Below are 13,080 nucleotides of genomic sequence, written 5' to 3' on the forward strand. Positions count from 1 at the left end.
CATTTAATCTTTTGGTGTAAAGTCCAGGTCTTTCCTCACCACCCCTCCCCTCTCAGGTCTTTTCTTTGAGGTGGTTTGTAAACCAATGAAATTGATTATTGGTAACCATATAACTCACTTAAGAGGACAGCAGTCCCCAAATGGTCATTCCTGGACCACAGCCTCACATCATGAGGAAGCTTGTTAGAAATGCAAATTCTTGGATGTCCTTTTATAGATTGAATGCATCAGTAACTATAGAAGTGGGGTCCAACAATGTCTTAATAAGCCTTCCAGATGATTCTGAGGCCTCCTGAAGTTTAAGAACCATCGTGGTAAGAGATGAGTTATACAGGTGTGCAAAGGCAGCCTTACCCGCCAGCACTCAGTGTGCTGTGGGCATCAGCCAGCAGGATTTCCAGAGGGGCTGGACTGCACCAGTTATTCCAGAGAGCTGCTAATTGTGCTTAAAACAAAGGTAATATTGCTCAGCCATGTCTTAGTATTAGGTGACTTTGAACAGATGTTGCTCATAGCAGTGAAATGTAACATTTTGAAGCACAAACCAACATTTACAATGCTCAATTTTTCTAGAATTCTATGACTTTTTCAGCTACGATCTCTGTGCAGGACTCCTGTGCTACTGCCTGAGGCCTCCTGGAGTGCCATGTCTGTATTATGTCAGTGAGAACCCTGTGGGAGTGGTGGGCTCATAGGCCATCAGCCACGTGGGACTGAGCCACAGAGGAGGTTCAGTACTTCTCCATGAAGCAATCCAAGATGTACCCTGAGTGTTATCTTACACATTTACTAACTTAATGTTTGCTCTATGCCAGCCAACAAATAGCAGTCTTTCTTCTACTACTTAATTTATAGCCACATGAGTATAAGCATTTCCTGGGTTCTTTGACCATTCATAACTCTGTTCTGTCAGTAATATCTGTCATTCCGTGTAGCCCAGTAAGTTCTTTCAAACCCAAGGTATCTATATTTCTAAATGCAATCTGAGATGAATTTTGATAAACATGCATTCTGTATCTTAATAAAAAAGGGATTTTCCCCCTTAACTACCTGCATATATAAATGTTTAAAAAGTTTCTGAAACCTGCCTTTGCATTAGGTGAAAATTCAATGTCAATATTAAAAATACACAAAACTAGGAAATTGTTTTAACCGTGATGTGATAAATAATAAATCAGAATACAAGTTACTCTGCGATTATGGGTTTTCTCCATTCTTTAAGCTTCTTGCCTGTTCCACATCAGTAGATCGACAGCCCTTTAACAATTATGCACAGCAGCAATCCTGTTAGGGCTTCATAAAACACTGTCACTGTCTTTGTCCCTGCCACGCAAAGATGCTAGAGTAAAATCTATCACGTACCAAGTTGCCATGCACTGAGGTGATGTACCCAAACATGAAAGTTCAAAGCAAAATTCCAATGGGTTGAATGTAAGTTTGAGTGCTTGAGGGCAAATGTAGGAGGTACAACCCAAATATCACTTTGTTTGTAGGTGATGCTCCACAATTATAGCTCAGACTAACTTTCAGTTTGTTTGGCTGGCGAGCACACCATGCCCTCTTTTGGATGCTAATGTATTTCAGGTGCTGAGCCTTTTCCAAAAGCCAAGAGCTTCATTTTTAGCAGCCGTATTCTCAGACGAGGCCAGCCAGTGTGCTATCTCCTTGAGGGATATTTACTTACATATTCAGTTCAAATTTACAGTGCCTGGCTTGCGAATGAAATGCCACTTAGGAAGAGAATGCCATACCATTGTGGGAGATAAATCAAACAACCACTTCTTATTTTAGCACACGCTGGAAATCACACATTTCTAAAGCAGTATGTAGGTTATCTGCACAACAGAAACACGGTTCACCCCTTTGAGTACATTTCCCTGGCTACTACACAAACTAACCTAAAACTGCTTTCTTCGGCAAAATTCTCTTTACTGAAGAAACCAATTAACCCCTTCAGTTCCTTTAAAAAATACGACGAATATAAGGCAACATGGCTGGGTGGACAGCTTAACCTCTGAGAAGGACACTTGCAAAAGAACTAAGATTCAGGAACAGCCCCCTTGGGGGTCAGAATGATATTTATGACACGGTCACTGGGCTGAATTCAAACCTCAACGGAATGAAAGTGAGTAAATAGGGTTCATCTTGTTAGCAAAAGGATTATTTACTTCTGAGAATATATCGTTAGCACAACCGAAGCTCAGAGAAGCGGTGGTTTCACACAGCTGCTCGCTTCTGCTGATGGTGGCACTGAATCATCTCCAGTAAGTCTTTACGAAGAATTGTTTTCCCAGTAGTGTTGACGGGTTTGCATTGAATCATTCACACCACTGGCCTTGCAGCCAACAGCCCACATATTTGTGATGCAGCTGGCTTGGGGTAAGAGAGTGCCCAGGATTATTAGCTATAGATAACTGCTAACAATTCAGAGATATTCGGTATCCTTAGAAGAACATTCTTGATTTTTTTACACTTGAGCTTCTACGGTTTGGCCACTGTACTAAAATATTTGCAGACTTTGGGATATGCATTTCAGCCTGCGAGGTGGAAAAGTTGCTGGACAATGCTAGAGGCTTGTTTTCAGGCCATCCTTTTCAGGCAAGGAAAAACCAATCCTCACCACCACAACCAAGTCTCTATCTACACTCTTCAGACTTCTCCTCACTAATTTGTACTAGGAAAAGGGCCACAAAAGTTCTCAGGCTCTGTGCTCAATAAAAAAAAAGCCACAGGTCCTTGAAGGGGGGAAAGGACCCCAGCCCCAGCTCAGCGCTCTGGAAGTGCTATTGAGGGTAACCGGAGCAGGGCCCAGCACTGCCTCCATTTATTGTCTGCAGATTTTCTTCTTTGCTTTCTTGATGAAACTGTCAATCTTCATAATGGTGTTAGCAATCACAGGGATGTGCTGCGAAGCGGCTTTAAAGGCATCTGATAAAGAGAAAACCTGTGCTCTCCCGTTCTGAGCCCCTCTTTAGAGTCAGTTACCAGTGATAAGGTTGGGCATTCTGACTTGTACAGAGTACAAGGAATTTGACTTGGCAAGTCAAACTGCAACCACCTCAACAGAATGAGTGGGGCCTGCAGAGCTGCCGTCTTTTCAGTTTGACACACAGGCGGAACTTGACATCACCATATTGCGCCCTTCTGGTTGGCTACGTGGCCAAGCAGGAAGTAAACATGCTTGGGTGTCAGATAGGGACCAATAGGCTTTTTGGATTCCATAGTTCAAAGTATTTCTCTCCTCAGCCATAGCTTCTAGACTGGACTCCCAGGAATAATGGTTTCTATACATGAGTGTGGCCTGGTACAACTTCAGCGCTCCGCTCCAATCTAAGTGTATTATCCACATGCTGGCATTCAAGCAAATCCAAACTAACCCAGTGGCCCACACTCTGCTCTTGTGAAAACACGCATGGCAGGATAGAGGCCCCAAGGTGTCATCGGAGTTCCCCGACTCTCTAAATTCCCCCAAACCAACATCAGAGACAAGCTACCGACCTGAGAGGGTCTGCTGTTTCTTCCCAGGGCAATTCCACACCAGCAGCTTACCCAAGCCAAGCGGGCAAATTATCAAACTGCAGCACGCTTCGATGCCCTCTTTGTAGGCCCTCCATTTCCGTTATTCAGGACTCCTAAATTGCAAACCATTCAAGGACAAAGTGAGGTTTATGCTCCCAATTAGTTATTCTTGAAAACTAGGAGCTGTACTACACATTAAAAAAGGAAAACTGCTCAGTACATACTCTGTGGGGGCCTCCAAACGGCAGGTGATTCCATACACCATATGTGATTCAACATTGAAAGGCACTAAGGGGAGTAGAGGACAGGGTTGGAGCTTCAACTCTGACTCCCAACCACAGAAGCCAGGACATTCAGATCAGGATTGCAAAGTTATATGAGATTTCATATACCATAATACCCATCAAGTCATGTGACATAAAGCATCTGTCACTAGCCTGATATGCTTTCCCTCTGCAAACTGAAAGAACCTTTAGCCATGCCCATTTGTATACATTTGAATTGGAGCACCAAGAAGGAAAGCTACGTCCCTCTGGATTTGATGAGGCTTTTAAGGAACAACTTCTCTACTCCAGTGTCTTAGGAAGAAAGTTGACTGCACCAAAATAGATCATTTGTCAAGCGGTTATTTACTGTATTTTTCCTGCTGGAAATTATGCCTTCTGCAAGGAAGGTTTAGGCAACGAAGAGGATTTGTGTAAAAGTGTGCAGTCGTCAACTCCCACTATTTCCTTCTCTTCAAATACATCCCAAAAGGGACATGCATTTAAGTAGCACAGCAGGCCAGTATGACCAAAATGACAGTGCTCTTTCCAATTTATACTTCTAAAAGAGAATACGCAGACACACAATAACAAAAGCCTTTAGTCTAGATTTCATATCAGACACTTTGATGAATAGTAGCCTAAAGGGCAACATATTTATAAGTTTTAAGTCTCTCCTGCAACACAAACTGTCCTGATTTATCCCTATGATAAAGGCAGTTCTGAGAGCTACTTTACCATATTTATTATTTTACAGAGGGGGAAAAATGTTGATTCAGCCCTCAATCTGCTACTGTTGGAGTTATAAATGTTGGTAAGAGACCATTGCTGATGTCTATAAATATTAATCTATTCCCCATAAGTTCTGGGCACCCCCTCCCCTCTTCTTCCAGAACATTTCCTTCTTATTCTTGCTGCAACTATAGGATTTGCTTTATTGGTGAAAACCTTAAAAGGAAGGAAAGGGTGGCTTCTTTGAAGCCCATTACTGACTGGATAGCTGATGGCCCAGTAAAGCTCCAATTCAATGTTTATTGAAAAGAAAGCTTTACAGACAAATGTTGATACCTCTTCTGTTAAATGATAAACAGGCATTTTTATCTCCCTGTACATATTCCCAACTCTCACCCCTACTCCCAATACAAACCTTGGTACGGAATACTATCTAAGATTATTAAGTTCCTTTATTTAAAATATCCTGCTTACTTTGGCCCTTGAATTCAAGAGAACATTCCCACTTTCTCTAAAATCCAGTCCACTTGGTTTACAACATGGTTAATAAATCACTTTTGGGATATACCTCAAGTCATTGCTTATTTCAGCTAACTGTGAACCACTGGGAGTTTATTCATTAGCAGTATGAAACACATCTGAACACAACCACCAGATTGTGTTTGTGTACAGTGTCAAAGTGAACTGTTCATTAGCATTTGTAAGAAGCAATCAAGTCACCAAAGGGTATTAAGCCAACCTGGATGAGGGACAGAGGCTTAGGGACTGATGTGTTAATTCACTCTCCTGGATTAAACACCTGAGATAGGTCCTTAGTACAGCTTCATCTTTATCAGGCTAAGTATCAGGTTAGAAATGGATGCCCTCTCAGGAAGTAAAGGGTCAAGATCATTCTTACAGCTATTGCCAAATACTTAAATTGAAGCTCTGTATATAGGATTTTGATCAGTACAGTCAACTAGTACTCTATATTGCTATATAATATTTGTGCCCATTATAGATGAACACAGGTTATAATCTTTTCTATTCCAAGAAGCATTTATTGGAGGTAGAAATTCTCAAGAGACTTTATAATACAAAGAGACTAAGGATTTTCAGGGCAGTTTTCAGAAGTTTCACTGGTACCACTCTTGGCTAAATTTGAAAAACGCTTGGTATAAACACTACATGTGCTTGTTGGATTGGCTGCCAAAGATCCACTGAGATGTGGTATTCCATGTGGATATGCATCTTTAATTAGTCTCAATAGATTTTGTATGTATTCAACATTAATCTATACCACCTGTCTCAGACTAAAAGCATGAAAATGGTTCTTCCTAATCACTCTTACACAGAAAATTACTCTGCTCCTTCTTCCAATAAATTCTACAACCTCTCTGGAAGGTCTTAAATGTTAGTTTAACATTACTTTTTCTGGTTCATTATAGATTTTTTTTTTTTTTTTAGGAACTTGCAAAGACTATTGCTCTACAATTTTGTTAAAGGCAAAAGAAAGCAGTTCACAGATGCATTATTAAAAGCCTGACCTCAGACACAAGCAAAAGTCTTACTTCTGCATTTTAATTGTGGTCAGTGCATTTCTTGTTTCTATTACGCCTCCTAGCCAAAGGATTATACTCAGCCGCAACATTTCTCCAAACTGTGCATTCAAGTTCAGAAATCAGTGAACACCCTACTCTTTATTTATGAGCTTACTAAGATGAACAGATTTTTTTTTTGCCAATTATCAAATAGTAATGAGTTCCATATTTATTCAGGTATATATAAAAACTGTTTTCATATTTTAAAAGAAAAAAAATTTTAATCAGTTAGACCTAACTAGTATACAGCTAGATTATTATGAGTTTAACCTCAAACAAACAAACAAAAACAAACTTTTAACTCTCCACCATTCCATAAGGCTTAGAGTCTCAATAGGATCTAACATCAGCAATTTGAAGAGGACAAACTTCATGTTATTCACAAATAATTCAGTATTTTTCAGAAGTATGGAGACTCAAAATAAGATTATTTCTATAACCAAACACTTGAGAAGAGACGTATTTTGATCTAGTTTTATTTCCTGTAAAAAGAGAGCAAGGATGTGAAGTTTTTCACCATGGAAAGGCAGACAGAGAGAACAACTTTAACTTCAGATCATTGGTAGGCTGATCAGAGGCCGTCAATGTCAGGGCAGGTAGGGTCAATACCGGGTCAGAAAGATAAACCTACTGCTACAGCAGACTTGTTTCTGAGAAAGCTACTTAGTTGTCTACGCATGAACACAGTACATATCCTAACAAGATACTAAAAGCTATATTTCTGACATGAAGACTAAAGAACAAAACTGTTTTGATCTATTAAGTGACCTACTGTATGATGATGAACATTCCAAAATGTCTAAATGGCTAAAAATAAAACCTTGCTTGACCACAACCAAGAGGCCTGAGACATCATCACTGTCTGGATAAAGTATGTCTATACTACAGTGGTGGTTTATTATTTTCCCATCATATTAAATTCAGAAACATCTCTTAAATGTTCCTCATTAACTGAACACATTATTCAATTCTGTGCTACCTTTCAAAATAGCTCTTTTAACTAGAAATGAGAAACAAGAAGTCATACTGGATATCAGTTCAATAATTAAATGAGTTCACCAATGTTTCAAAGACAGAGGGAAATAAATGAAACCCACTGATCTTTGTTACTAGAAGCATCATGATTTTTATCACATATTTAACCAAAGAACTAGGTACCTTAAATGTCAGTTACAAAAATAAATTGTATTTGGTTCTTAATTAAGTCTTTATCTTTGTGTTAAAAAAAAAAAATTAGGCCTGGGGGTTTAGATTGTCATATTATACAAAAGTAAATGGTAAATGCCTTTCTGCATGCAAAGCCATTAGATATAATTATGCAATGGGTAAAGTGTGTATCACACTATAAATGTCATTTGGTTTTACAGTTATAAACTCATCAACATTTATCAAAACATCGCCTGGAGAAAGAATGAGATGGCTATAGCTCACGACAAATTCAATGCCATCTTTGAAGATACATGACAAAGGGGTGTCCCAGTAAACACACACTGACATTACATACTACAGTGTTGGTCTTCATACCCATTAAATAGAAGTTCTGTTCTCTCCAGAAAAGTCCCCCAACCACAGTACATTTTGGTGGGTTTCAAGATCTATTTTCCTCCCTGAAAATCACACTTCATACCCCATGCTTTTCAATATTGACATAAGGTGTGCATAATTCCAGCCAACATCTGCAGGTAAAGAAGCATGTGAATTCATCTAGATAAGCTTTAGGGTTTGATTTCAATTGCTTATTCAACCATAAATCTTAGTGCTTCTTAGTTAGTAATCTCTTAATGGAGTTCTGTTCAAATGGAAACGCAGAGACTATTCCTGCTAGGTTCTTTTTAGACAACAGGGGTTTGTTTCCTATTTCTTGCTCTGAATCACGGAATGGCACAGGTGCTTAAGCACGAGCACCAGGCTCTGCTAGCACACTGTGTTAACAGTTCTCCTTTCTGAGTGCCATTTCACTATCCCCATCAATCTGGTAGTTATCACCCAGGGAGATTTGTCCCTTGAAAAACAAAATGGCTGGGCTTTAAAAAAGTCTACTTTCCCCCTTGTCCGCATTTCAGTTTCATACAACTTGTTAATACAAAATCTTGACAATGGTCCAGGGTAATAATGCCATTGGCAATGTTTCTGTCAGAGCCACTCCTGGCCTTTGCAGCACAGTGCCTAAAAACTGGGGGAGACAAGACAATAGCAATAACAAAAACCAGGAGAATGTGCAGTAAAGAGTAGAACCACAGGATGAGATTTTGATTTTATAGAGTCCTCATAGGATTAATAACTTCATTACATCTTTCTTTACAGGCCAGATGCTTCAGACATCTATAAATACTGGTATTTCTTGGGTGGGGTGGCAGCCCAGTGACCCCGCAATGACATCAGAAGTTCAGATCTTGTGTCTTCCCCCAGATCGGTCCTGCTTTCACCATAAGCGCTCTCCTTTTGGCCCGGTCTTGACTCTTGCTCTGGGTCCTCTATGAAGTCCCTTCCCACGAATTTGTCTCAAGGCCCCTTGCTGCCATGGTATTTTCAGCTGAGGTAACTGAGGTCTGCAATCAAGATTACATTTCACCACTCTAAATGGTCATGCCATTTTCTTAACCAGCACGAGAGAAAGAATGAGCAAGGAAAACCTTGGGGAAACCCACTCCTTGCAATTTCACAAAAATCCTTCCCCACATTATGCCACTGCCCAGAATCAGGCCCAATAACATCACGGCACGGCCCCTCCCCGTGGGAGCCACACACAGTCATTTCTACATGCCTACCTCCTCTCGCTTACGTCCTCCCACCCATGTCCTCCTCTCGCCCACGTCTTTCTCACCCCTTGGCTGCCCAATCAATTCCAACTCATTTTTCAGATCTCAGTGCAGGTGCTATTTCCTTCAGGAGGCCTTACCTCACTCCATCCTCCCTAGACAGGCTGGGGACTCACAACATCCTGCCCTTCCCCATCTTAGGACACATAAGCTTGTAACATGCTTTACAACGTGACCTTAGGAGACAGATGCTTTAGTGTTTCCCATCTATGAAATAGAGGGAACAATTTCTGTCAATTCCATTTGTATGGTGTATAAGATTGAAGATAAAAGGTGTACACAGTTCTTTGATAGCACAGGGACATATGAATTCAAGGTATAACTGTTGGCTCTTTAATTCTACTCTTGTATTTTGCAAGTAATTTATTAAAGAACAAGTGAAGCATAACTAAAAATAAAGGTGTTTTTGAGAGATTTTAGAGGGGTTGGAGGGGAGGGAGTAGAAAAGTATCTTAGTTAAAGGTTCATTTTAACTACTCTAAGAGGACCCAGTGAGCTTTAATAAGGAGACAAATAAGAATGCATTAGGGGATAATGGTGCACTTGCTACTTAAGGTTCCACGTTTCCTATTTTCCACTAACAGAGACATATTTTTTTTCTTTAAATTCAAGGTGATCCCATTAGCTGCAATTTTCAATTTACTGGTCTTTTCAAATAGCCACAGAACATCCAGAAAACACAAAAATGTGTCTATTCCATGACTAAGGTTAACAGAAGTTTAGTTATTACCATTACTTGTATTTAATTTCAAGCTTGCCAACTCATAGCTTCAGAAAGAGAAAAGGAGAAAACAGGTTATTTAAAATTGATGTGTTTTATCATTACCCATCATTAAAAAATGATGCTGTTGTACCATTTCAGAAGTAGCAGGCAGTGAATATTTAATGCTTATACTAGTATTTATTAATTTCACATCTCTACAATTCTTCATAGAATGACTATTTTAAATGACTATGATTTATATTTTTCACAGATACTCTGGCATTTAATTTCCACTTGCAATGCATTTGTATTTGTGCTTAAAAAGCTACCCAGTAACACCTATAAATTGAGGAACTGCTTAAAACAATAGGCACCATCAGGATGAGGAGGGGGAAAGTCACATGTGTGGGCATTTGTTAAAGAGACAGCATATGGGAGAAGGAAAAGAGGCTGCAGCATGCCACTCACAAATCTCTTTGTAGAATACATTAGATCAATGAAACAGAGCCAAGTCAACAGACAAAGCGGCGTGGAGACAGATAGAAAAATATACACAAGAATACATGCATAGATCCTCACAGTGAAAAATAAAATATTGTATGTAAAACCATACATATTCATGGTGACTTGGGGAGCATCGACGTTATTTTTGTGTTCTCATTACATCATAAACCTCTGGAGGGCAAGAACTGTCTTATACAATTAAGTTTCCTTATTTGTCATGTACCTAAAAACTAACTTACAAGTATTTTTATTGACAAATATCTTTCTTTGACAATTAGTTGTTGACTGGAATGCTGCCAAAAGCCCGGTGGGTACAAATAAGCTGTTTCTACCCTAGATGCTCCAATCATCTCTACACGAAGCCAGCATTCTGGTTCTCAGCACCCGAAAACCCTTATTTTCCTGCCCTCATACTGTCATCTGTCCCCTGTTTCTTCCCTGCACCAAGCATCCCACTAGCTCTGCAGAAGCAGAAAAAGAAAAGTCGATCTGTGCCGAACACTAATAAAGACCACATTTTCTCAACAAGATTGCATCCACTAAATTGCGAGCCCGAGGGCAAAATACAGAATGGGGGAGGCTTGTGAGCAACGAAACATCTCACAGTTGGGTAGCCAAAAGCCAGCTTGAATAGACAGGAACATATTGCTGACCAGCAACACAATGCCCCACCACAAAGTAAGCCATAGCAACATCTTTTGCTACTGCAAGTTTCTGTTTTGTTTTGTTTTGCCTATTAGTATTATTATGCAGCATGGACACCCTGAAAGCTCACATCAACCACCAAGCTCTAATGTTGTTACAGAGACTTGATGAAAGCCATGGCCTGACAAAATACACGGGGCTCACAGCTCCCTGAAATGCATGCTAACGAGTAAGGTATGCTTTCTTCTTTAATAACAACAGAATGTGCAGAACACTATCATTAATAATAACAACAATAATCTACAGTCCACTGAAATTATGGTGACTACTCCACTAAACGTCAAAATTAAAGCAGATCTTAACTAGTAGAAATGCTAGTTATAAATCCCTTCACTGAATTCAGAGATTAAAACAATACGATTACTAGGGTCGAGTAATTGTGAAAGATGAGAGGAAAGAAGCTCTTCTATTCTTCATAAAGTTCCTGCTCCAAATAGGTTTTGTATACCATCCTCATGCTTGGTTCACACGAAGAAGGCTTCTGTTAATGGAGTAGAGACTGCCTTTTGTAATATTTTTATTTTTTTCTCTCATACTCATCATCAAATGACACTGACCAGGCAATTACTATAGACTAAATGCTGAAACTACCAAAAAGAATAAACTGCATTCCCCTTCCTCAAGGACCTTAGGATCTAGCTGTACAGACAGAATAGACCAGAAGAAGAATATGAAGCCATTTGTGCTAACTACTGAGCAAGTGGTCTAGGCACAAATCTCTGCAGAACTCCTTTCTCTACTGCTTGCCAATGTACTTAATAGAAGATTCATCCTCATCCTCAGTTTCTTCCATTCCTGGTATCACACTTCCAATGACCATGCCCCTCTCTACCTATCCTGTAATTCCCACCTCTCCCCAATCACATTTTCATCCCCTGTAGAGATGCCCATCTCTACAATCAATTCCCTCACCACTATATCCTGTGGATTGCCATGAAACCTTGCCTGATTATGTTGCACAGAAGTTATCATTTCTGCCTCTTTAAATTCCAAGTGCACTGTAATAAATGGAAAGGATAATAATACCTGCCCAGTGAACTAAGATGAGAAAAAAATTATGTAAACACTTAGAACAGTAACTAGCACATAGTAAATGTTCAATAAATGTTAGCTATCATTAGTATTGGTCACAGTTTCTTAGAATTGTATGTAGTGGATATAAGCAAGTAAAAGAAATAGAACTTCTAGCAACTCAGGATTTAGTAGGATACATAAGAAAGGTCTTCATATAACTAGAATAAGGAGCAGGGCATAATAAAGATCATATGAATATTTCAGAAAGGACTGGTAGGAGTTAAGAGAGAGGAAGAAGGACCTTATTTTGTCATTACTGTGGAGGGTTCTGAATGCCAGAGCCAGAAATAGAGACTTTATCCTATACATGTTGAAAAGTGACTGAAGGTAGTTAGAGGTTGATGAGTATACAGAGAACAGGGTAGAGAGGTATCACGTTCCACACTGTATTCCAGGAAGAACAATTCTACAGAGGTTTGTAAGAAGGACTGAATGTTGTGTGTGTGATAGGGTGGGAAGCAGGGACCACGAAAGTTAAAAGACTAGCGAAGAGGTTATTGGAGCATTGCCAGGCAAGTCAATGCTGGCCTGAACCAGGGAGGGAGGAGCAGCAGTCACCACAGGAAAGATCAAATCCTAGAATTACAAGGAAGAAGTTTATACAGTGTGGTTGATCACAAAATGGTGGTGAGAGAGGATGGAGGGAATAAAGGAAAATGCCAAGATTGAGACTGGAGAGTTAGGACTTACTGATGAGGACGGGAAGCCTGGAGGATGTGGGCAGGGAAAAGCAGATAATGCATTCAACCAGCTGGATGGTGTGTAGAACTACATTTTCTAAGTGAGCTCAAGGGTGAAGCTGCAGATTTGGGAGTCACCCAAATCAAGATGACAGTTGAGTCAGACCTTCAGAGACCACTGGTAAGACGATCCTGTCCCTAAGAATGTCATCCTCTCCAATCCCACATTCCACTAGCCCTTTGTGGACAGACCCTTTAACAACCCACAAGTCAGAAAACTAGACTCACTAGCACTTATTTCTAATTGTAATATATTAAGTAGACATTTCAAGGTTGCAAACATGGATTTGGGGGTATAGTCAATGCCTGCCAATGGGTTGTCAAGTGAAATCAGATACTTAACATTTTTACCCACCTCCTCCCCAACCAAATATTTCACAAAGACCACCTAAGAGCAAAGTTTCAGGCTAAGAAAGGGGGAGTATCCTGTACTCATCCCGA

The 13,080-nt window shown here is 39.9% G+C and overlaps 1 protein-coding gene across 4 annotated transcripts in view; it reads right to left on the reverse strand.

Annotated features, from left to right (window-relative positions):
- CADM1 (cell adhesion molecule 1) overlaps positions 1-13,080 on the reverse strand; it is a 330,900-nt gene that overhangs the window by 89,961 nt on the left and 227,859 nt on the right. The gene's annotated exons all lie outside the window — the stretch shown is intronic.

Source organism: Macaca mulatta, chromosome 14, assembly GCF_049350105.2.
Source record: "Macaca mulatta isolate MMU2019108-1 chromosome 14, T2T-MMU8v2.0, whole genome shotgun sequence".
In the NCBI taxonomy this organism is placed as follows: Eukaryota; Metazoa; Chordata; class Mammalia; order Primates; family Cercopithecidae; genus Macaca; species Macaca mulatta.